Here is a 27,432-nt window from a genome sequence, read left to right as displayed (position 1 = left end):
GCATCATTGCATGTGTTTTGTGAGTCTGAAGAGGACTTTATGGCTTGGTATCAGACATATGGGCTAATATCAGACTTATGGGCTTGATCTGGACTGGGCTGGGATGTTTTCTCAATGTTCAGTTGCTCTTGTACATAAACCTCTTTCATATATATATGAAATATATATGTATATATACATATATACATATGTGTCTATGAATTTGTTTCTCTAGTCTACCCAGTCTAACACAAAAGTAAATGTTCAGAAAATAATGATGGAAACATATGTACAAATATGTTCGCTACAATTGATGTATGGGATATTATAAGAGCTGTAAGAGCCCCCAATAAAATCATTAAAAAAACCCCAACCCCAAAATATTCTCATTACTTTTCTATAGTTGAGTAATAGAAAGAGAGAAGGTAGTAACTTGCCTCAAGGAAGTAACTTTGATTTGGACCCACTTACAATGACCCACGACGATGTTCTTCCTGTTTATATAAACCTGCACAATTTATTCTGGGAGAAAAGATTATGGCTCTATTTCAGATTTGGTCACACAGAAAGATTATTTTTTATTTGATAATCTAAAGATCTTTCTCAAGAAATCTTGAGATGCTCAAGAAACCTACACAATACTTGATCATTTCTTTTTGACTTTCATGACTACTAGTATTTCATTAGTGGAGGTTTGTCAGATTTAGAACAATTACATGGTGGCATAACGGGTCAGTGCTTAGCTGCTAACTGAAAGGTTGATGATTGGAACCCAACTACAACTCTGTAGGAGGAAGATGTTGTGATCTGTTTCCATAAAGAGTAGAGCAAAAAAAAAAAAATCCTATGAGACTGTTTGACTCTGACACATGGGGTGCTATGAGTTGGAACTAATTTGATGGCACCAAATAACCATACATATATGAAGGGACTTCATGGAAAATAATCCATTATTGCTTAATTCAATGTTTCCATGATATATGTTTCCATGTATATAATACATACATGAACATATATATGTCATATACTTTATATTCTTTCCTGTCTACCTTTTAAAAATCAAATAGATCTATATGTGTATTTATATATTTATATTTGATTATATATACACACATATAATTATACATACACATATATACTTACTATGCAAATATATCAATGATATATTTTACAAACTTTTGCTTTGCATGTAAATGCAAACAGTTTATTTTTAGTGGTGAATAGATTTTCCTGGGGTAGAAATACTGTAACAAGACTGTTGGCCATACCAGTCTTCTGTTTGGGATGTTGGCTTTTTTTCTACCAAATGGGACATCTTCTCATTGATTCATAGACTTCTTTTGTTGTTGTTAGGTACCAACAGTCAGTTCTAACTAATAGTGACCATACAAATAACAGAGCAGATCCTTGCTGGGTCCTACATCATCTCCAGAATCACTTGCTACTTTGGAACCCATCGTTACAGCCACTGTGTCACTCCATCTCCTTAGTGGTCTTTGTGGCATCCTTCCAAGTCCCCAAGCATCATGCCCCTTTTCAGGGAATGTGTATAATGGTGACAAGGATTGGAAATGCCTTCTGTTCTATGACTTACCTTCCTTACCTTTTAAATGGTGTCTTTTGAGGGATGTACATTTTTAATCTTACTCTAGTTTAAGTTATTAATGTTCATCATAGGTATTGCTTTGTATATTCCGATTAAGAAGTTTTTCCTACCTCAGATAATAAATATGCTATGCCATACCACATCAAATCATATTACAGAAATTATATTACTTTGCCTTTTACATTGAGATCTACAATCAACTTAAGATAGATACTTGTGGGCAGTTCGAGGGACAGTGTTTCATTTGTTTTTACTCATATCTGTATTCAAGCGCCTCAGCACTACTTATGTGTAAAAAAATCACAATGTCATGCTTATGAAAGCTTAGTCTTAAACCTAGAGTCCACCTGTGAGCATGCGTATTTCGATATTGTTCTTTCTGACTTTGAAGCAATATCACAGTATTGCAACTTTTTTATTCTTCATTTCTGGGTGAGCAAATCTTCCTACTTGATTTTTCTTAAAATGAGTCTTGGATAGTCAAAGATTTTTTACATTTTCATGTAAATTTGTTAATAAACTTATTAAGATCCACTAAAACTATTAAAAAATTACCATTTAGGACTTGAGTAATGGAGTGGAGAATTTTACTAACTCGATTTGGGGGGAATTGATGCTTTATTAGTTTTGAGTTTTCCATTCAATGAACATAATATATCCAATTATTTGTTCAGACTCTCTTTGATATGTTTGCTATATTCCTTATCTACTATGTGTAGAGCTTTCTTTAGGTTTATTTTTAGAAATTTAGGGTTTTTGATATTACTGAAAATGTCATCTTTGAAATTTTAAATTTTTTATTAGTTGTAAACAAATAAACTTCAACTGCAAATTTGTATTTTGATCTTTATCATGCAATATTAATAGTCATTTCCTATCTTGAATTTTCTATATGATCACATCATTTGTGAATAATTCATTTCTTCCTTTTCAATTTCAAATTGCTTATTTTTTTTCTTATAACACTTTTAGAATTTCTACTAAGATTTTGAGTAGAAGGAATTGCAGTGGCATCTTACTTTTCTTTAGGAGCTCAAGAAGTGGGTATTGAATATTTTATTATCAAGATGTTTCTTGCAGTTTCTTTGTGACATACTTCATCAGATTTTAAAATAATGAGCATACTTATCAATTTTTTCAGAGTTTTACAATTATTAAAATAAGAACTTTGTTTTATTCTTAATTTTCCTACTGTGGTGAACTGCACTAATTGATTTTTGAATTCTAAACAAACTTTACCTTCTTAGCTTAAACTCAAACTAATTGAGTTACATTAACCTTGGCCTAACTTAGTGTGGTTTCCTAGCAGGGTTTAAGATTATTTTTCTTCCCTGTGTATGATCCATGTTTGCTTGTAATTTATTTTTCTTATAAAAATTTTATCAGATATTTTTATCAACGTTATGCTGGCCTAATAAAATAAGATGAAAAGCTTCTATCTTTTATATTCTCTGAAATTGTTACCACATGAAATGAATATCCCTTTGAATGTTAAAATTCACTAGTAAACTTAGCCTTGAGTTTTCTTTGACTAGATACTTTTACTTATAGAGTTAATTTATTTTATCTAGTTATTATATGATTACTTATGTATCCAATTACTTCCTTTATCTCTGGTAAGTATATGTATCTAGATAAGTAGATTTTTATGTGTTATGAAAACTTTCAAATGAATTCTCATAAGTTTTCTATAATTATGATAACAATATAATTTATAAGCCTTTTTGGACACTTTAGCAAAAGAGAGATACTAAACATCACTGACATGTGATTATTGCAATACTTATTTTATTCACCCAAAGTTATTTTATTACTTTGGGATAGTAATTAAATATCTTAGTTGAAAATTATTTTCACATATAAATTATTTCTATATAATATAAATGGTGTGTCTATATTTGCTACCAAAACACAAAAAGATTCCTTACATTGAGTACCTAAAAATTATAAAATAACCTTAAAATTATAAAATAACTATGTACTTAGTACACATTCATGTCATTTCATTAACTTCTTTGCTGCTCTTATCACTAATATTAATGTAGAACTCATTTTCAGCAAAATATTTTCCAGTGTGCCTCATTCCTTATATAGTTTTTCCTATAATTACCTACAGTGTTCTTCAGAAATGAATTTCTGTTTTTAAATTACAAATTTTTGACACTGTCAATTGACTCTGTGCATAAAAATATCTTAAATAAGAGAGCATACAAGGGTTGAGGGACCTCAATGTTCATAGTAAGTTACTGAAATGAATTTTATTAAGAATGCAATACATAAATATTTCCATACAATTATCTTCAGAGGTTCTGTGCTTTTGCTTCAGTTCAGAGAACATTTCTTTGACAAAATGGTCTTATGAGTCAAAATTCATCAAATAAAGTTGTCTATAGTTATGATTATTTTGAGCATCCATTAAATTTGTGTGCTACTAAATTGTGGGCCTTTTCAAATTCCTTTCAAGTCCACTTCAAAACATAAAATTCTCCAATAAAAAATAGGAGCAGAATCAAAAGATTCTTCTGACAACTTGAAATATTTCAAATCTTAAGTAAAATATTTTAAATTTAAGTCTTGCACACAATAAATTCTTTCTTCTGTTTTATTACTCCAGTTCCTCCTTGTTCTTAAAGGGATACATTTGTTCCTTTCAGTTTGAGAACTTTGCTGTCAGCCATTCACAAACATTTTGTTTAATCTCATGTATTTCAATCCTCTTGATAGGTACATTATTAAATTAAATGGTTTTTTTATTGAAGCATCTGTGTGGGCTGAAGTTTTATGATGTTTCATTTGTTGAACATTTTTTATTAAAGACTTCCAACTCATTTTGAAGAAAATGAAACCTAATTTTAGAGGTCTTATTTAAAATAACTTCAAAAACATTATAGAACATTGAGGGTGATTTGCAAAGGGGTTCCTTAAAGGCTCAATAGTTTTGAAAATCTGACTGATAGTGCACCCCTAAGGCAGAAAGTGAATCTTGTCATGTTGGAGAATTTTTAGATTAATCACAAATTTTTTGTAATTCATTTTATATATATATATATATATATTTTGTATACATATATAAATCTTTATTGACATCTAGTATTTTTAATTAGTAAAATATTGTAGCCTTTCTGGATGCAATTATGAATTATGTTATGTGCCACTTAGACACAAGTTTCAAATTTAGTAAGAATATTTTCTAATTTTAGTTTAGTGTTATACTCTAACAAAACTTGTATTTTTACCATAAATACTGTAATTTTCTTCAATATTGAATATTTAAACTAAATTTATAATAGCATTCATTAAAACTGTTTGTTTTTTGCTTTCAACAGAATGAATCCCCAAACATTTGGATCTATTCATTTTTATAAAAACATTTTTGTGTGTTTATGAGTTGGGTGAATGTATCCAGAGAAGATCATTAATTTCCATTCAGCAATTCATACACACTTTGCTTAATATCATTTATTCTACTCCCCCTGATAGAGACATTATTGAATTAAATGGTTTCCTGTGTGAAGCATCGGATGTCAGTAGTCAAAGTCCAGTTTACATGTTTGAGAAATTGTTGAGCTAAGAGTGCCAACACATCCAGCGATGCCATTTCATTTTTCACACATACACAAGATTTATTATTAACAGAATCACTATTTAGTAACTTAATATTAAATATATTGACAGAAGGAGTGGCAACGTTTTACAAGAGGCATTGGTTCTGAATGAAAAGTCGTGCTTCACAGAATGATCCCCACAAAAACCCAATGCTCATTTGTGTTTCGATGTGAGAGGGATAGTGAAATTGGATGGAGTTCCTTCCACCAGGTCAGACCATTAGTCAAGCTTTCTCTTTTGAGGTTCTGAAGAGATTGTGTAACTGCGTGTAACAAAAAAGGCCTGATTTGTGGCAGACAGGAGACTGGTCTTGCCACCATGACGATGCACCTGCTCACACAGTCATCTCAGCGCATCAATTCTTGGCAAAAACCAGCATGTCTCTCTTGCCCCACACGCCTTTCTCACCTCACATGATAGGGACATGAAAGGACAGCGATTTGATGATGTTCAGGAAGTGAAGATAAAAAATGAAGGAGGTGCTGTCAGCCATCCAAACAGATGAGTTTGAAAAATGTTTCCAAGAATGAAATCGCATGTTTGACAAATGTATTAAGCATACTAGAGAGTTCTTTGCAGGTGATAAGGTTGTTTTGTAAAAAAATGTAAGTACATAGCTTTGAAAAAAAAATCAACTTTTTGGAGGGGGGGTATCCCCTCGTATATCAACATACTGTCAACAATTGCTGAAGCCAATTTATGTTTCTGGGAGCAGTTTTCAGGAAATAACTATTAACTTTAGAGTAGCTGTAAATACTTCTTTAGCAAAGTTGTACTTGCTCTCTCATTGTCTAGACTCCCCTCAAACCAAAACCTCATGGCATTGAGTTGATTCCACTCCCAGAAACCCCGAGTCTGTAAGTCTTTGCAGGAGCAGACAGCCACATGTGTCTCACACGTGGTGGCTGGTGTGCCACCAGGGCTTCTTATAAACCCAAAAATCCAAACTCACTGCCACGGAGTGGATGCCAACTCATAGTGATCCTATAGGACTGGGTAGACCTGCCCTGTGAGTTTCTGAGACTCGTTCTTTACCTAGAGTAGAAAGCCCTATCTGGTTTCAAACTACTGACCTTGCAGTTATCAGCCCAATTTGTAGCCACTACACCACCAGGGGATAGTGATTGGCAAATCAATATTTTTTGCAAGTTATATGTTTACTAGAACCATCCTTGACCATTTGAAATTCAGTACTTAGTTTTTATTAAATATTCATTTTAACATTATAATGTGCTTATTGTAAATTAAGAAAGTATTCACCACCAACCAAAGCATTTATTGATATGTTTTACTCCATTTCATGAATGACAAAGTGATTATAGCAAGATAGTCTAGACACTTCATAGTTTATGCATTTTAAGGCAGGATTGCTCAGCTCTCTTTTCCACATAAATTCTTTATTTAACCTATAATTTTCCACTGTTGTTCACAGACCTCACGAGCTGGCAGACTGGTGGCTTCATGCACGTGATAGTACAACTCACTAGCACACTAAGTAGTAGGCAGGCACGGTAGTGCTAAATCTCCTCCTGTTACCACTGGAAAGCAGCCGACAGAGTAAACTGGATGGAGCCCTTACTGTCTGAACACGTTTATTGAGTGCCTTGCTGTGAAGGGTGGTAAGCAATGCATTAATATTGTCCACGCACTTTCCCATTGATCTTTACCACAATCTCCACTATGTAGTAAGTGTTATAGGAAACGTGAGGCATACAGAAAATAAACAATTATGATTCCTATGGTAGTAAGTGATGGAATTGATCTAAAAGTCAGGCTTATTTATTCCAAAGGCTTTGATTAGTTCAGCCTTATTCACCTGCCTTCCTAAACATCAGAATTCATGGACTCATTCGGAAGAAAACATTTCAATGTAGGATTCTTCTACAGATTAAATTATGTGTATTTGTCTCTGAATTTTCCTTGCTTATTTCACTCAGGGCTGGACCATGGCCGTTACAAAGGATACTTGGCTTTAGAATGGATGGAGTTGCACTATAAAAGTACTAGTGAGGTTTGAGAGGGATCCTAATCAGGTTTTTGAAAATCATTCACATTTATTCAAAACGTTAGCAAACATAAATCAAGCATATATCCTGCAATAGTAAAATGGCAGAGAAAACCCCGAGTCTTAAGAATATAATGCTACATCGAGACAAAATAAACACTGTTATTTAGGACAAAAGAGTAAATGAAAGCATGCCCAAGAGCCCAAGGCGTGCATTACTGGAGTAGTGAAAGAGAAGAAGAGCTAGAGGGGGGACGCAGACAGTCAGAGAAACAGGCACGCGTGAGAGTACAAGGGAGCAGAGAAATCTATCTGCGGACCCCAACGGAGGAAGTCCAGGGGTCTAAATATTTACTCCTTTGGGAGGAAGTTAGAAATTCAGTGAGCAACTTCCTTACATCTATTTCCATTTGTGAGATGAAGAGAAAGCCTGGGATGCTCCTGTGTTTATTTGAGTTCTTTGAAAATTAAATTAGCGGTATAATTTATTTTGCGGATTCCGTAGACCATAATAAACCCTTTCAATTCAATTCTTATGCTACTGTTCCCCGGGCTTTCCTGAAGCCTGAGTGCACACTGCATGTACAAGTTCATGACCTTTGGGGGCAGGTGGGGTGGGGAGGGGAGTGGGGGGCGGGGAAAGGAAGAGAAGACTAAGCTTAAAAGCAGTTCTTTGTGGTCACCAGCTCATGATTTTGTTCAGGAATGGCCAGGCATTTCTGCACGGTTCCTAGCCTTCTAATGCATTCATGAAAATGATACTTGGAAGTCCCTAGGCTCCTGGAAGCCTCCTTTTATGCCTTGATGGTGCAATAGCAAAACACACACACACACACACACACACACACACACACACACACACACACACACACAGAACCAGCCACGGAATTCCATCTGATGGTGATGAAGTTCGCAGGGACAGGTTTTTCAGACTAGGCAGTTGTACCGTAGAGGAAACGAAGGAACTAGTGGAAATGCCATGGAAGTAATAGCTCCCATACTCTTTAGAGGCTGCAGGTCAAGCCGACGCTGCCATGACTAGTCTTGTTTGTCACCTTGGTTCAACTGTTCAAGAAGCACCAATTACTGTTTATTTCTTCATTTGCTCTCGGCTGTTGCCCCTCTGAAATCAGATCAAGTAAAAGCCGTTGAGTTTCTCTTGGAGACCTCCGCAAAGTGAGGTCCCCCACTTTTCATCGGGGTCTCAAATGGGACTGCCAACAGGGAAGATCGCTCAGGGAGGAACATGTCATCAAAATTTGCAAGTTTTCAGTCGCACCCTTTTATGGGAAAGAAGTCTCTCTCTGCCTCCCAGCATCTTGGTCTTAACAAGGAACTCTTTAAATAAAGTAAACTAGGTCCAAAGCTCTCCAGAGTCCTACTTAACCCTTGTCAGGGCTGCTCTGTTCACTTTTGGCTATACGATCTGGTTTTCTTCCCAATTCCTGGTGGTCTTGGCAAATCCTCATGCAGGTTCCCATACCACACACCCACCACGAGATTGTAGGGCTTGGTGGTTACAGGGAAGGAGCCAGAGAATTTTACGTTTTCGACTGCTGAGCCGCTCAACTCTCTGACCTGGTCCATGAGTCATTTGGATACCAGTGACTGAAAGGGAGAATTTGGGGGCAAATATAAGGACCTTCCCTGAGATCCAGATGCTGCTGGAGAGCTGTGTTTTCCCAGATCAAATAAACAAATACAAGGGGCAGTCATCCAGGTCCCACAGATAAATATTATGTACCCCAGATGCTTTGTGGCTGGTGGGTGGCTAAATTAGGTTCTTGTTTTGTCTAAAGGCATTTGACTGTATAAAAAAATTATATAGCAAATATCTGACTCTCACAAATTATGAAAACTACTAGTCTCACAATACGTCAGTGGCAAAGCATAAACATAAATTAAAATCCAATTTACCAATAAAATCTATTGCTTGTGTTTTCTAGAAAAGCTAAAAGCACCAAATCAAAACATTTAGACGGCTTAGGTTATTATGCACCGAATTTGGAAATCTCATTGTCATCAGCATTAACCATGGAAATTAAAACCCAAAGCATCTCAGGCTCCTTTGAAAATAAAACTACTACTGGATTGAGATTTCCTATGTAACATTTACTCTTGAGGAGAGAAAAACAAGTCCCACAGGGCTCCCATTTCCACCAAGAGGGCAACAGACAGTCAAGTTCTCTCGCCACGGATGCTTTCTTTTAGTGCATTTGTTGGGTTTAGGCATTTTCTTCCTACCAACTGTCCATGCTCAAAAGAGATGCTCTAGAAATCCCCAAAGCAAGCCAGACTCAGCCATCCCAACTTTCCCCAATGCTTCACATTTACCCTGAATCCTCTCACCCGAACTCCTGGATAAGCACTTCTCCTCTCCCCAGGCTGGAAAAACCCGATTTAGGCAAACTTCTTTCTAGGTCCCTTCTTCCTTCCCTTCCTCTTCTTCATTGTTGTGGAAACTGTGCTCCTCGGTGGAAAACCCTTTTGCTCTCTGTTGAATACCAGGGCAGTTGGGTTCAACTTTATTCTCCAGCTGTCTGGAATGTTCTCTGAAGACTGCATCCTAGTAACTAGGTTAATAAGAGGAAGCTAGATATAGAAGTCAAACACTATAAAGAGATTGGGAAGTAGAGAAAAGGAATGACAATCCCGAGTCCACCAATAAACTGTATGACCTGTGGGGGGTTGGTCTTCCTAATTCTCTTTTTGGGAAAAAGATGGGCTTCGAAAAGTTGTTCAGAGAGTTTTATGAGCGCCATAATGATTCAATGTTTCCCTGCCGCTGCTCTTCACCGGTAGCCATCATATAGTTACATTCAGGTCTATGTGAGTGGTTCTCTGGAATCCTTTCCTTAGAGGTTTTGCTTCCTTTAGATTTCTTTTTAACATCATAGTGAAAATACCAGACCCGAAGAAGCAAAGTGTAAACCAGGGCAGAAATTGTTGTTAGGAGGGCTATTTGAACCTCCTTAAAATACATATTGAAATGATAAGTTAATATTTCGCACTGTCACAGAATCAAGGCTGACTGAGAGTGACCCCTTTGTATTTCTGAGACTGTAACTCTTTATGAGAGTAGATAGCCCAGTCTTTCTCTGGAGGAGCTGCTGGTGGATTCGAACTTCTGATCATGCGGATCACAGCTCAGTGCTACATGACACACACACCTCCCAGGGCTCCTAAGTTAATATTTAGTAAGCACTTAATATGTACCAGTCATTACCACATGATATTGCAATCTGTGAACTTATTCCATTTTTTTATAATACTGTGAGATAAATATGGCTGGCACCATTTTACAGATGAGGAAACTGAGGAATAGAGGGTTACATAAGCTTCCCAAGGGTATCCAGCTGGTCAAGGGCAGAGCTGAGATGTGGAGCTAGACGGTCTGTCCCAGAAGTTCAGAGGAGGTCCTCATACACGGTTCATCTTATTTGCTGGACTCTTTTACATCAATCCTTCATCATATGAAGCCTCTCCTCATAACTCAATAAACCCCATTGCCAAACAGGATCTTCTACCATAGACTCAACAACAAGAACACTGGTCCTAAAGTTACACTACAGGTCAGGGTCTCCTTGCAAAACCTCCTCCATCCAGCTTCCTCCCATTCTTTCTTCATGACTGATACTTTGCTGTGGAAATCTCCTCACTGTTCAAAATCAGAAATCTCAGTCCTACATTCATGCTTCTCCTCTGACTTCTTTCTTTTGCTTGTAACACTTGTGTCTCCACCAGACTGAAAACCCAACTTCTTCATGAGTCCGTTGTGATTAAAGCAAGAAGCTCTTCTATTCAGGCACTTAACAATGGTGATTAAGGATTGACTGTGAGCTCTACTGGAGTCCTGGTGGTATAGTGGGCTATGTGTTTCATTGCTCGGCATAAGGTCAGTGGTTCCACGGCTCCACAGGAGAAAGACTTTCAACAGCCTCAGAAACCCAGAAGGCCATTCTATTCTCTCCTATAGGACGGCGATGAGTCAGAAATGACTCACTGGCAATGAATTAGGTCTTTTTGGGTGTGAACTCTGCACTAAGACATAGGAGAATCATGTTAAGTAGGATGTACACGGTCACTGAGGTTAATGTCAAGACAGGGATACTGACCAAGAAACATTTACAACACACAACAGCTACCTTCTGTACGACACAGAAATAAGAGAACAAACCTACACAAGCCCTCCAATTACAACACCAATTTTAAAGGCAAACATAAAAATGATATTTCCCATTCCAATCTTTCTATTCCTATAACTTTATGTTCCTTTATGGAATGGCTCATCAAAAGATAGAGACCTGGTGCAGGGAGCTGTGTGTGCTCCTTTGTGTGCACCCACCAATGTTTGTTTAAGGACAACTGCTTGCTTCTTACTTGTATCTTGATAAAGAGAAAGAAATCCAAGCACTTCTTCCCTCCCCTATCTCTGCTTCCTCCACTATAATCTCTCGCACACTTACATTTTACCATATGCCAGATAAGAATGGATTAATCTGTTCTGTAACTTCTTAGCTGAGGGAAGTTTTATATTGCAATTATACCATAATGATTCATAAAGTATCCTGGGATGATAAGATATTAGGCATATGAAAAAAATGCTGGATGGATGCTAGAATAGCTTTTATTTTTCTAATAGTGGCCTATGTTTTTATAGATGTAGAAAAACAATAAAGGCTCTCCAGTCTTTGCATATAGCTGATTTACAAGAAGTTGATCTACTTATATATTTTTCGATCTTCTCAATACACCAGCTCCTCTGCAAAGGCAGTTCTCTCTGGTTTTCATACTCCATGACCCCTGATTTGCCTAGTCCCTTTAAGTAGGTTAATTCCAATCCGTCTTCAAGTCTTGGCTTGGCTTTACCAAGAGGGACTTCCTCAAGAAGCACTTTTTTTCTAACTCAAAATGTGCCTTAAGCATCTCTCCTCTGTGCCTCCACAATGCCCTAAAAAGGTGCCCCGTGTGCCCTTCAATCTCTCCCACTGAACGGTCAGCGTCCCTGGGGATGGGGTGCTTACAGGGTCTAGCACAGCGCTGGCTCAGAGTCGGGACTCATATTTAAGTATAAATGAATCAATGCACCACACTTTCCTTTTGAGGCTTCTCTGAAAGGAGGGGGTCAATGAAAGGCTCTGTGTCCCAAACAATCCTACCTCATAATCATAAAAATAGGAGATACACTTTCACAAAGTGCAGCCTCTCAGGGAATGAACAACCAAAACACTGGCAAATCCTCAGAATTTCTGTGAGTGACACCATGTCCTTTTATCCAACAATCTCTATTACTCCGTTATTTAGTATGACAATAGGCTCTCAGATAACAAGCAAGGCACAAACCACAGGGAGAAGAAGGGTCAGCTGGAGAATAGAGGGGGCATGGAGACCTAAGAGAGAATGAAAAGAAGTCTGTCGACAGCAGCGCTTCTCAACCTGTGGGTCGCGACCCCTTTGGGTGTTGAACGACCCTTTCACAGGGGTTGCCCGGTTCATAACAGTAGCAAAATGACAGTGATGAAGTAGCAATGAAAATAATTTGATGGTTGGGGTGGTCGCCACAACATGAGGAACTGTATGAAAGGGCTGCAGCATTAGGAAGGTTGAGAACCACTGGTCTGGAGAAAAAAAAATGTTGAAGAAGGAAGGAGGGAATTGGAATATTCTGAAGGACAGAAGCTCAACTATGTCACCTTTGATTCGGGAGTAGTTGTTTGGAAAGTTTCTTTGTTGTGATCTGAAGGAAAACAAAGTTTTGTTTTTCTTTGCAATGTTTTCACTGAAGACGTCTCTCACATTGAAAATGTTTTCTCTCTCTCAGATTAAAGTAGTTTTGGTATATAGGTTAGATGCTCCCCGAAGACCCTTTGTAAGTACACTTGTTTGTGATTCTGCCCCCTCTAATGGAATGTATGCACTCAGTCCAGGGACAAGACAGTATCCAGGCAATGGTTCATAAGAGGGTGGATGGGTGTTAGAAGGAATAGATGGAATGAATCAGTGGTTGCAGGTTGGTTACATTGCATACCCGGTTAGAAAAGGAATCTGGTTTCTTGCTATTGTGGATTAGATTGGTCTCCAAAGTACATGTGTTATAAACCTCAACTCCCACACCTGTGGGCATAAGCTCATCTAAGAAGTCTGTTGAAGAATCCCTGGTGATAGTGGATTAAACCTTGGGCTGCTAACTCAAGTCCAGCTGTTCGAAACCCCCAGGTATACCTCAGGAAAAAGATCAGGCTTTCCACTTCTGTAAACATTTCTAGCCTTTGGAACACACAGAGGCAGTTCTACTCCATCATACAGGTTCACTCTGAGTCAGAACTGACTCAGTGAGAGTGGGAATTTTGTTTGTTTTGGAAGCCTCTTTTCTGTTACATTAATGGATTACTATCAGTGTAGAATGTCTTTTGGGATCATCACTTACAAGATATAAAGGAAGCAATTTAGTCACAGAAAAGGACACATATGTTTATATATATATATATATATATATATATATATATCTCAAGCATAGAAACAATCGTGAAGATGGCATTATTGTTTCCTTCTGTGAGACATAGGTTGCAATGGGTTGGAACCGACTCAAAGGCACCTAACAATAGTGTATTATAAAACATAAAAGATGTAAGCCACATGAACATCATTAGGGAAGTGAAGAACAGAAGCTGAACTCAGGACCGTTCCCCAGAGTTGACATACACAGAAAGAGCCTTCTATGCAGTTGGCATCCTCCATTTGGACTTACAGTCTCCTGAACTGTGAGCAAATAAATCCCTGTTTGTCAATGCCACTGACTTGTGGCATTTTTGTTGCAGCAGCTCTAACAAGAAAACGAAGACACCTTCCCACCCGGGGACCCCAATGTGAAGAGAAAGAGCTCTTGCTGCATCTACTCAGTGCTCGACCATTCAGACCTCAAGACCTGGGAAGGGAGTCCTCACCTGGGTGCCAGCCTATCCTATATTTTTTACAGGCACCCAGAACAGTTTTCTGATCACCCATTCTTCAGAGCACTCAAATGAGCATTGGGAATATATAGATTCTTTAGGTAAAACTAAACTGTGTCTGGAAGTTATTTATGATGTCGCAGAGGAATGATGGTACACTGTGATCAGATATCACTTAATACCAGCAAATAATGATGGATCATCTTATTCTCTGAAATCCCCCAATGCCGGAAAATGGTTTTGTTTACTGACCAGATGGATCTGAATGTGAGGGTTGCGGCACCGGACCACTGACTGGAGGACGAGTCTGAGTCTCTGCGCTTCTTTAGCTGCTACAAAGTTTCATTAAGAAAGAAAGGGCAGAAGGCTCTTTTCCATTTTAAATTTAACTTTAATATTTTTATCCTTCTAAATTATCAGATAGTACTTTAACATATATTTTATTGAGGTTTTGGAGAAAATGACATAGCAAATTAGGTTCCCATTAAACAATGCCTATACATATGACTCAGTGACATTGGCTATACTTTTTTTACAAGTGTCGGCACTGTTATCATTTCCACTCTGCTTGTTCTGTTTCTAGTAATCTAGCTTCCTTGTCCCCCTCACTGTCTTGACTTGGGTCTAGGATAAATGTTGACCACTAAGTTTCATTTAGGTAATATATTGTAGGCATATAGTACCCATGTGTAGTATATATATTAAACTTGACATACAAGCCACCTCTTTAGGACATTTATTGGCTAAAAGGCAAAGTGGCTAATATATATGTATAGATCTTATTTAAAGGATCTTACAGAGCAATCGTCTTAGGGTTCCTTGCTCATTATTATTGGCCTTGTTTTCAGAATCTGAACTCTGTTCCACATTTCCCCCCATTCTATGGGAACTCTCAACTTTATCCCTGGTCGGACTTGGCAGGGGTAGTCAGGCACCATCTAGCCCTTCTGGTGTCAAGGTTGGTGAATCATGATTCATAGACTAGTCTTATAGAATTGAGCCCTTGGTTTCTTCCTTCTCTTTGGTTCCAGGCATACCAAGACCAACAGTTGTATTTTATATGGCCACTTGTCCATGAATTAAGAGGCAATTGTGCAAATAGAACAAAGGGATATTGCGTGGCTTAAAGTCAAGAAAGGTGTGCATCAGGGTTTTATCCTGTCACCATGCTTATTCAATCTGTATGCTGAACAAAAGAAGCTGGATTCTATGAAGAACAATGTGGCATCAGGATTGAATGAAGGCTTATTAATAACCTGCGATATGCATATGATACAACCTTGCTTGCTGAAACTGAGGAGGACTTGAAGCACTTGCTGATAAAGATCAAGGATTTCAGCCTTCAGTATGGATTACAACTCAATGTAAAGAAGACCAAAATCCTTACAACTGGACCAATAGTTTAATATCATGATAATTGGAGATTGAAGTTATCCAGAAATTTATGTATCTTGTGTCCACAATCATGGAAGTAGTCAGGAGATTAAAAAAATGTGCTGCACTAGGTAATTCTATTGCAAAGGACATGTTTAAAAATATTGAAAAGACGGATGTTACCTTGAGTACTAAGGTACACCTGACCCAAGCCAGAGTATTTTCTGTTGCCTCATATGTTTGTGAAAGTTGGACATTGAGTAAGGAAGACTGAGGAAGAACTGATGCATTTGAATTGTGGTGCTGGAGAAGAATATTGGAAGTACCATTGGCTTCCAAAAAGGCAAACCAATCTGTCTTGGAAGAAGTAAGGCCAGCGTTCTCCTTAGAGGCAAGGATGATGAGATTTCATCTTATGTAGTTTGGACGTGTTATCAGCAGGGACCAGCACCCAGAAAATGACATCATGCTTAGTAAAGTAGAGGGACAGCAAAAAAGAGGCATGCCCTTCATGGGATGGATTGACACAGTCCCTGCAACAGTACGCTGCAGCACTGCAGCAACTGTGAGGATGGGGCAGGAGCTTGCGGTGTTTCCTACTGTTGTGCACCTGAGCCCTACGGTAGAACCTATTCAATGGCACCTAACGTAAACAACAGGTGGCCACTCACAGGCATTTAAGGTCCCAGGAAATACCTTCATCTTTTTGAGCTATGTGATATCAATTGACCAAGTTGTGTTTCACTTGTGGTGGCTCTCATTATCTATGATGGACAATATTCATTACACAGTCGAAATACCAGGCATGTTCTAGGACTAACCTTTTCAAGCGAATACAAGGGCATTATCTGGCTTTGTCTCTGTTCCACAATTAAAGGGAGGGACTGTGCTGATTTTCTTCCTATTAGTATATTTGACTATGAAATGATTGTTTACAGCAGCAGCAGCAAACCTGTTGCTGTCCAGTAGATTCGGACTCATACTGGCCCTATAGGGAAATCATTATGGAAGCCAATTGGCACAATCTTCTCCCTTTGAGTGGCTGGTGGATTTAAACCACTGACCTTTTGGTTATCAGTCAGGCATTTAACCACTGTACCATCATGGCTCCTTCAAAGGAATGGAGAATGAATCATGTAATCAATATGTGCATTTGTATGCTGGTTCCTCAGTTTAGCAGTCGTGTGTTCTTAGACACATCACTTGTAAGGGACCTCTGCCCTCTCATTTGCTACCTGAGGCAGGTCCAGTGGCTCTGCTTATGGTGGCCTTGAGTATTTGCTCTAGTGGTAATTGTTTCTGAGTCTCAGGGAGACACATGTAGAGCATTCAGATTAATAACTCATCTCCCAGGATACTTGAGGTCAAAGCCCCACGAGGAGGGCATAAACCCAGACTTTAGGGTCAGACAGAGCTGGATTGGGTCTTTTCACTAGATCTTACTAGGTTGGCTGTTTTTAGGGAAGTTATGTGCCTAGAATCTGAAAAATCAAAATATGTCTTATACCTCACAAACTGGTCATGAAAATTAAAAGAAAAAGAAATGAACACATTTATTAGTTCTCAATAAACGTAGGGTTTTGCCACCACCACCACTTCCCAACTCCTACACACACAAGTGCAAAGGCACCCTTTCGCTGGTATGTAGCCAATTAAGATGGGGCTATGGGCAAGGTCAGAGAGGTGTTTCGCAAACCCCAGACCACCAGAAAGTATCCACAGTAAGGACAATTTGTTTTCATGGACTCCCCGGCAAATCAAAGGCATGCTTCCCCGAAGCAGGACAAGATGAAAACAAAGTCACAGACAAAGGTACCTTGGTTGCAAACGTCCATTTCTAGGCAAGGCGATGCCAGCCACTGCTGGCAAGACTCCCTTTTCCAAGAGGGAAACTCCCTTCAGGATGGCTTAGGGAAGAAGTCCAGCCTTCACCCTGTCTCTTTCCAGAAGACAACATTCTCTCAGTCTGTGTTGACGAGAAAGCTGCCAGTCTCACTGCAGCTTGAGGTGAAAAAAAAATGTCACCTCCTCTCAGCTAGGCAGAGCCCACAGAAGTGGCTGGGAGGGTGGTGTGTATGTGTACTTGTATGGGGTGAGTGGGGGTAGGAGATGTATTGGAATGGTGGCCTCAGACCTGAGATTCTGCCGGTGCGCTTGTACGATGTATGTTATGCATGTGGTGTGGCACAGCAAGCCAGCAATAATGGAGAGGAGGGCAGTCCAAGGGAGGCACTCCCTCACGTGTCTTGGAAGAGCACTGTTGGCAGATGGCAGGGTTTTCCGTTCAGACCTCAACACTGAGAATGAGCAGGGAACATTGGGCAAGGGGAAGACAACGTGTGATTCAATGTGCGGAGGGGCCATACTGCTTCCAGGGTTGGAAACAACCGCTCTTGGTAAGAGTCTTTGTCCTAGGCCAGGATTATCATCCTGGGTAGGCAGGGGCCATACGTGTGATCTCAGGTTCTCATGAGATCCAGGCACCACAGCAGATTTTTGTGTGGCACTGAATCGGGGCCTTTGTAGGTTAGCTCTGACCAATCTCTTTTGCTTTTATCCCAACAGGAATAGGGTTGAGCAACGCAGGTATTGGTGGTGGAGCTCAGAAGACGCAACTGGGCCTCTGAGGATATTACTGTTAGAAGTGTCTGCTCATAGCCTGGGGAGAATGGACCAAGGAAAAAGCCTTGAGAAGAAGTCACGGGAAAAACTTCTTGGACCTACTTCTACATGAGTTTTTGAGGGAAACAAGGCTTCCATCTTTCATAGCTATCTCTCCCCACTGTCCTGCAGTGAGCATGGGTTCAGATAAGTCATCTGCATCCCCCACTCCTCCACCTCTCCATTCTTGCACACTTCTTAGGAAGTGTGGAAGATTCTCTGCTCAGTCTAGTTGGGACAAATTAAACCTAGAGAGCAAATGAAATGCCTTCTTGCTATCTCTGTGTTAGAGAGGTTCAAGAAGTTCATAGAAAACATTGGAACTAAAAGATCATGGGCTTTTACCATGAGTTTTGTGAAGCCCCCTGGTGCTTTATCAAACTGGAAAGTAGCAAGAAGATTATTGGAGTGAAAGAGACAATGAAAGTGCATTTAAATTGGTAAGTGCGACGACAGCAGCAGCGATAATAATAGTAGCCCCTCCCTCTCGATGAGTAGGGCTCCTTTCTCATTTCTGTGCTACTATGGCTTTGGTTTGGCTGGCATCCTTGGTTTGGCAAGGTTGATCCACTTCCTCTCATTCTCCTCTTGGCTCACGTATTTTGATTCCTGGCTGGCTACACTAATCCCACACAATATTTTATGCAAATTTATATGAACCCCATTACAATGTTTAGCAAGAAGGCACTGTATCTTTTTCTCGATAGAATTAATCATTTATAACTAGGCTTTAAGAACCCTGTGTCCAAGTTGTGGGTACTTGGTTTAGGATACTAAAAAGCATTCCAAGCCCCCACCCCGCAAAAGGCTTCCTATTCCACTGTCCTCTCCGGGACGCCCCCCAAATCCTGTCTCCATTCGTCTCACTTAGACCCACATTCACAAGTTGCCTGGGAATTTCTCTCAGAAAGCTCCAGTCTTTTGCTCCCCGTGGGGCTTGCTTTCCCACAGGCCCCTGGGTGGTTTAAATGGTTGTCTGTATCAACAACATGAAAAACTTATTGTGGCTACCCAGGCTTCTGTAACGAGTTATGGGAATCATTTGTGAATTACTTCTTTGATTTTTCTTAAACAAAATTGTGTGTATCCAGAGTATACAACTTCTCTAGCAGCATCATTAGATTAAAGAGGGAGATGTGCCCCCGGCTCTACCCAGAATCAATGGAGGCACCAAGCTCCCTCTTCCAATGGTAACCACTGTCCTTTTTTCAATTATGACAATACAGTACAAGTCTTACCAAGAACACCGCCCTGCTCCTGATGCCTTGATAATAAAGAAGGCATTTTCCACTGTAATTCTTTAGCACTAAAGTGAAAGTCTAAGGACTAGGCTATACATTTCAGCCCATGTACACAAGTCCCATACATAGACTATTCTCGGAAAGCAGAATAGAATCTCTCGGTTCCTGTTTTCTTTAAGCAATGAATAGTAGTAGACGGCAGCATCTAGCACCTCTGGCTTTTCAACAAGTCCTGAGAAGTGCAAAGAGGATCTGTGGATCAAATCTCTTTTCTCAAGCAATGTGGGTGGTAGTGCACACCTCCCCCTGCCCCCTCCCCACACACACTTTTTATGCTAGTGCAGGGTTAGCTGATAGCTTATAGTACTACCTTTAGGTATATTATTTCCACCTTCCATCTAAACACCCCTTTCCCCCTTTTACGGTGAGAAAGCATGACAAACTACCCACCGAAGGCAGCCTGAAGAAGTAGCACTGAAGAAAAAATATAATTGGGAGGAACACCAATGGGCACTGCTTCCAGATGAATGACCAGAATCCCAACTATCTCATCTTAAAAGAAAACACATAGAGCTCAGAGATGTAACATATGTCCAAGTCACACAGTCATCTAGCAACAGAGCTAGGACTAAGGTCTAATTCTTCAGGTTTCCAATTAAATGCTTTGCTCATAACTTACTTTTCCTCGCCCAATAATCACTAAAAGGTCAATGCTTCAGGCAGCATCCTGGTTGCTGGAGGCACAGACAACCAAACATGCAAAAGCCAGAACCTGTGAAAGCTGGAAACTGCGCAGAGAAGAAAAACTCAAGCGATAGAAGACAGGTGCTTAGGGTTTGCTGTGTGCTGTCACAGGCAGAACTCTGGGAAGACGTAGATAAACAAGGCAGTCCCCTCGAGTTCCGGTTCTCACAGATTTCACTTTATGCAAATCCCTGTACAGCTAAAGCCGAGGTCCTAGTGGCTTGGGGGTGTAAGTGCTGGGTTGATCAGTGGTTCCAACGCACTGGCTGCTCTCAGGGAGAACGCTGAGGCTGTCTGCTCCTCTAGAGCTGTGCGGTCTCAGAAACCCTGTAGAGCAAGCAGTCTTACTCGGTCCCATTGAGCAGTCAGTTACAAATCAGAATGGACTCGATTGCAGGTTTGGTTTCATTATATAGCTAGAGAGGTGGTTCAGTGGTAACAGTTTGCTTTCCATGCTGGAGCCTAGATTCAATTTCTAGTCAAGCTCCTCATGGGCAGTCATCAGTGATTGATTCGTAACGGGGCACATGCTGCTCTGATATTGAAAAGGTTTCGACAGAGGCTCTGGACTAAGGAGACTTGGCAAGTGGGCCTGGTGATCTATTTCCATAAATAAGCCTGTGTAAACCTTGTGGATCACAGTGATCCAATCCTATTTTGCACGGGATCGAGAAAAGTTGGCAACACTCCTAAGGCGGATAACAACATATGTTATGATTATATTGGTGGAGCTACACTAATACTACTGACTAAATAAGAAAGGGTGAAGTGTATGTGCTAGCTAGCCTCTGGAAAACAGCCTTCTTTGAGTTAATATAGATGAAGCTCCGTAACTTGCCCTGGTGATGCAGTAAGACACCCCAGCTGACCCTGGGGAGAAAGACGAGGAAATTGTATGGAGCACATCACCTCTGTTTCTATAGGGTGGCTATCAAATCAGAATAGATTTGATAGCAGTGCTTTTTTCAGTTTATTTGCTTTTTAACTTTATACTTATATAAACTTTATACACATAGTTATATTCACATATGTTCAATTAACTCTGTCCATTCTAAAAACCACTTGAACTTAAGTTGATAGTTAGGTTTTGTGTGAACTTGGATGAGCCAGGATTCTGCTATGATCATACTATAACTAATGCTATGATGGGATCTTCTGTGAGTAGGCAAGCAGTGTGGGAAGAAAAAGGTGGCGTGTTACCTGCTTAATCTGGTCTCATTCTTGGTACAATTGAAAGGACACTTTAAAAGGAGAGTGGCCTACTCTTTTTTTCCTTCCATAATTGTGTAGTTTATTAGGAAAGTTAACAGGTTACAAGTCATGATCAGAAATGTTAAAGATATAGTTCTTTTGTCTAAAGTGACTCTTCTCAGCCATGCCAGCAGGCTCTCTCTCTCTGGTCCTCAGTCTCTGAGCCCGTCAGCCTCTCGGCCTCTGCTCTGCGTGGGCACTTAGGCTGCCCCCCTCTCTCATGGTCCCTGTTGCCTCTGCTGCTGCTGTTTTTCTGTGTAGGGATCTTGGATGTGCTCCATTAGTGGTTGCACTTCCTTTTTCTTTTATCATTATATTGGGATCTCTAACAGATACCCTAACATCCCACAGTTCAAACACATCAAGCAGTACTATATAATTACTACCACAGTCAGTTTTAAATCATTTTCCTTCTTCTTGAACTCCTTGATATCTGATCCCCTTTATCCCTGCCCCTACCCCACCTCCCAGAACTCTTATTTTTATTATATATATATATACACATGTACACACACACACACACATATATATTTTCTGCATGTTACACCATGTAATATATCCATTTATGTATTATTCTGTTGTTCTCTCCCCTCGAGTGGGGCTATACAGTCATCAGTGCTGTCAGCTACTCCCCCTTCTCCCATTTCCCCCACCCTCTCACTTCCTGTTCCTTCAAGGAACCATTACTCCTGTTACTGTTTCTGAATGGTTATCTATCTTGGCTTTCATGTAACAAATGAGCTTAATTATACAAATGAACATACAAAAGTCTAACATGATTTAAACACATAAAAACCATAATTGCAAGGGGAGGAAATACTAAAGAACTAGAGGATACTTATGTGCTTCATCAGTGCTATACTGCTCCTTGGATTTATCATCCCTTCTGTGCGGCTCTTCTGAGAGGGACTGTCTGATTAACTTGCAGGTGGGTTTTGATTCTTTCATGTGGGCTTTGCTGCTTCCCTGCTAGATGGCTGCTTGTTTGACAACAAGCCTTTAAGACTCCAGACGCTATATCATTTTTTGAGAACTTTTATTGGGGGCTCTTACATCTCTTATCACAATCATACAATCAAGCACATTTGTACATATGCTGTCATCATTATTTTAATAACCGGACACAGTCAGCTTTCTTCACCACCTTTGCTTATGCACCCATTTTGTCTTCAGCGATCGTGTCAGGTGTCATACAATGTCCCATTATTGGAACAAGCCGTTTTTGTACAGAGGTAAGATATAAGTAGAGGCTCAAAGTCCATCTGCTTCCGTGTTGCATTTGCATTTATATACATATATTTATACCTATATATATATATATTTTTTTTCATCTTCTTTTCTTTTTCTTTCCTCCTGACCCACTCTCATGTTTACCCATCATTCATCTCTCAGTAATTCCTCTCAGGTACAATTCTATTGCTCAGACATGACCAGAAAAGCTACATCCTCCTCACCATCCATTTTAGAACCCTTACTATCCCCCTATACCCGTCTTGATTGGCTCACTACTCTCCTCTCCTCCCCTCCCCTCCTATCCCCTGCTATACACCCCAGGATTGGAACCATAGGATAGGATTTCCTATCTTGTACAGATAAGCACAAAAAAAATGAGACAAAACAAAAAAGAGAGAGAAGATATAAAAAAACATACAAGTAGTTACAAGCCTATTAGGGATCCTTCTACAGAGCAGATGCATATCTCTCTGTTAAATAGAGAGAAGGTCATGTTACAAGCCATCTGTCCAGGCCCCTTTTCTTTGAGGGTTCCATAAAACCTACACCCTTTTGGGCTTCAGCATTCGTGTCTGAAAGGCACTAGACCGTTCCACTTCTGACTGCAGGTATAGCAATGGGGACTTTTAGGATGTGTGCTCTTTGGACATGAATGCTGAAGGCCTACTCTTAATATGTTAACACTGTGAGGAAGCTTGCTAGGTTCTTCTTGCTGGTCCCAATACTGCATCCAGCTCATTGACTCACCAACCCCGAGAGCTCTCGGTGGCCTGCCATATTGTCTGCTGAGCTTGGATTAATCCCACTCTACAGCCAAGAGTCTGACTTGCTAACCTTGGATTCCTCTGCTTCAGCCTCCAGTAGTCTGTGTTCCTCCTGCTTTCTGGTCCATCTTTCCGGTTCTGGGTTCATCAGCTTCAGCAGCCACATGAGTCATTAAAGCCTGTAGGCTAAGTCTGTCATAGCCATGGACTTGAACTGGACTGGATTTACCTGCTTCTACCAATGTATGAGACATAGATTTGTGATGTGGAACTTAGGAAGGAAGATCACAAAGGTAAGTTGCCATTTCCATCACATATTAACGGACTCTTAATGCTGCCATTAAGGCCATTCTGCTGAGGCAGAATCTAGCAGATTCCTCCTGCCCCCCCACTCCTTTTCCATATGGTGTTCTCTTTGAAAGAAAGTAGTTGTGCATAGCTCGTACTCCAGGGGTTCCAGGACAGTATATCCCTAAATTATTTGCAATTTGATTTTGATTTGTAAAGTACAATATATATATGTAAGTACAAGAAACAGCAATAGCAACATTAGAATGCGAAGAAAAGTTCGTCTAAAAAACATACTAGATTGACTTTGCATCATGCGTTGAGCACTGGATCTTATAGCTTGCATAATGCACACGCAGGTGTGGTCAGGCTCCAACGTCAATGTTCGCTATTCACCCAGCAAATGCTTTTTCAGTCAGTGTTACCACTGAGTTTCTGCATTGGATTTTCAAAAGCACACTTTGTGGCAGGTAAGAGGAGCGGGGCTACTCTCGGTGTGCCGATGAGAAAGCCACGGCACAGGGTGTTTCTTTGAGTGCTATTGACGGAGCGCTGAGGAAGACTCGGGTTCTGGGCAACAAGTGCGGCACTCTGGACTATCCTCAACAGTGTGGTCTTCTGACACTTCTAAAGAGAACAGGCTGCTTTTATTAAATATTTCCAAGGGTAATCCTTGTTTGCTTAGCCATACCTGCCACTGAGAAATCAAGGATTCAGCTTAAAGTTTTATTTGGCTCAAGCTCATCCTAGGGAATCCAGCTACTCCAGACGTTCCCTCCTCCCTCCCTCGGCAGCCACCTCTGTGAATTATTATGTTGGCTCTGTCTGGCTTTCTGCTACTGAAAGTCAGCAGTGTATGGAGAAGTCTTGAGTACCTACTGGTGAAATATATTATCAATGTGCTTATCTGGAATCTGTTGTCCTACTAGCACTTCACAAATGAGTTGAGTGGCCTTGCTATACTGGTCTACAACAAATAGCTATTGTGTACACAGTATCATAGTAGACACTCGTGTACTAGATTGCTTGTTATGGCTCTGCCATCCATAGTTCTTTGCAACTCCCACCAAGGGACTTTTCCTGATGGGTCTGGGGAAGAGAATGAGGGGAAGATACTGACAGATTATATTATTCAGTTGTGCATGACTTTTAACAGGGTTAATTGTGATTGCAGAAACTTGGAACTCTAACGTGAAGCTTGATCAGTTTTGCCATCCTATTGGGTATAAAATGAGTCATCCCAGGAGTTTGAAGGGGGTATCTTATTTCCATCCAAAAGAGGAGTCAGGAGTGGAGTGTGTCATTTGGATCCTGAGATCCCTGTGTTCTGAACCTCCTCGATTCAGGAGACAGAAAGCTATGACACCAGAGAAGTGATAGCAGCAGAATGAAGAACTCTTCTCACAAGACAGAGTGGTAGGCTTCCTAGCCCTAGGAGAGAGTAGAACTAAGTGCCTTTGGGGAGGGGGCTTGATTGTGGAGGGAGATGCCTCCAGGTACTTAACTGGGAGAGCGAAGTTTGCTGACCCACAGAGCTAGAGTTGAATGTCTTCAGGCTGAGCCTGAGGACAGAGTCACATACCCTTTAGATACAGGTAGCACTCAAAGAGGATTGTAACATTGCCTGAGAGGGCAGAGGCCAAGGGGCCTTGTGAATGAGAGGCTGAGGATTTAAAAGCAGCCTGCTGGTCCATACGGCTGGGATGACACTCTCCTGACCAAAGAACTGTGTCCTTAGCATTTCTGATCCTGAATTCTAATTGTTAATTTCTCTAATCAACCCCATATTTGTCAGTATGGCCTGAGTGCTGTGTGGCCAGTCATGAGTTGTCAAATCCAGTTGAGAAGAAGGAAGTGTGGTGGGAGTATTGATTGGTGCTTGATGTTGAATCAGCAAAGGAGGGAGGAAGCGTGTCTGATCTGTGCTGGGTCAGAATTGTCCTTGGGCTAAGAAGTTAGGTTCTCCTTTTGCCTTGGGAAGACAGAGGAGGTCAGGCACTGTCCCCTCACCTTTTTAAAAAGATGTCATAGAAAATTACTTCAAAGCAAAGGGAAGACAGTACAATAGGATCATTGACACCAGAAAACTATTATAGCCTAAAAATTTCCAAATAATTGGAAAAAACCAATGATGTGGAAATGTTGTTGCCTGGAGAGAGAGAAGCTGAAGGGAACTAAATAGGCTGGGCTGGAATGAAGTGGGGAGATGAGATTAAACTGGGAAAAAAGTGAATCCTTGAATATTAGATCTAAAATCTCTACTCAGGGCATAGTATTCATTATTATCCCAAGATTTTATTTTTCTTTCACTATGGCAGTTTGAAAGTTTTCCTTTACAGAAAATCACAGAACACTTTGATACTAGGAATAATGGGTACCCTTAGCATAGTTAATTGTACATTGGGCTGTGAAGTGCAGAGTCAGCAGCTTGGACTCCTAGAGTGCTCTGAGGGGGTGGAGAGGAGGGGGGTGAATGAAGTTGTCTGTTCCCACAAAGATGTACAGCAGTTCTACTCTGCCCTTTTGGCTGGCAATGAGTCAGAAGCAGCTAGATGGCTCTGGGTTCTTGCTGTCTTAGGAGGGTTGTAAGATGAGCATGACATCTAGTGTCCTCTTCTTTATCAAGAACTCTAGACATAACACTATCCAAATGCCAAGAAATGTATCCTACATCTATTTCTAATCAAACAGAAGTTTGATTTTATAGAGAATCTTATTTTATTATTTTTCTTCTACAAAGTTTCATGACATGTTCACCGCTCTTGGTCAGGCACCCCCTGAGCTAACTCACTAATGGTTCCCATTTCTCTCTCTTTGTATATTGAGTTTGTTGACCTTAAAGGTGATTCATTTCAATAGACTGAAGACAGAAAGGACCATTTCTATCAAGATTTTGGACTCTTTTCTCCCATCCTGCACAGCGAAGGGAAACAAGATCCTTAAATCTCAGGGGTAGAAAACACTGAAGTGATCCTGTCCCTACTACATAGCACTTGGATGGCATGAATGGGATCACTTTAAGGATTTGGCAGTTAGACTGGAAGGCTTCATGTCACTATGACTCAGTCCTAGAAAGAGCAAAAAAGGTTTTAGCAGAGGAAAAAGACAATGAAACAAGACCTTATCTGTCATCTCTCTCTGAGTCCACTAACCAGTTTTTCCCTCGTGTTTCCATGTGGTCTGACTTCTAGCCAGTGAAGATTAAGGTAAGACTCATGTTTTGGCAAAGTAACTAAGTGACCGTTTTTCCTTCTTTTGTTTTCAAAGTAAGTATATATTAGAAAAGCCAAGAACTAGTAGTCTCTCTTCTTATGACTACTGTCAAAGAGTAGAATGAATGACAGCTCAAAGTTGTCTGATCTACCTGCCAAACCATTTTAGAGCGATGAAGTGTACTTCCCTGGAACGGCAAACCCCAGTCTCTTGATCAATATTATGAGCAATTTGGTCAAAGTCAACTTACTTTTTATCATTTGGTCTCTAATTAGTTTTTTAAACTCTAAGAGAAATTTGCAAGTAAAACCGATAGGAATCTAAATTGCAATCACATACATTACAATCTGTCCTCAATAAGCTAATTATCATTACATAAATATATTTCAAGTCATCTATGTGATAAAATTTTCCAATTTTTCCAACATCTACATGTGATAATTTTTCTATAACAGAACAAGAGGAATTCAATAAAGAGGAGAGGTGTGCTTGTGTGTGTGTGAATGAATGAGGAAAG

The sequence above is a fragment of the Echinops telfairi genome, unplaced genomic scaffold (assembly GCF_000313985.2).
Source record: "Echinops telfairi isolate 266 unplaced genomic scaffold, ASM31398v2 ScPeMD7_21;HRSCAF=78, whole genome shotgun sequence".
Classification (NCBI taxonomy): domain Eukaryota; kingdom Metazoa; phylum Chordata; class Mammalia; order Afrosoricida; family Tenrecidae; genus Echinops; species Echinops telfairi.
Note: the sequence above shows the minus strand (reverse complement) of the source record.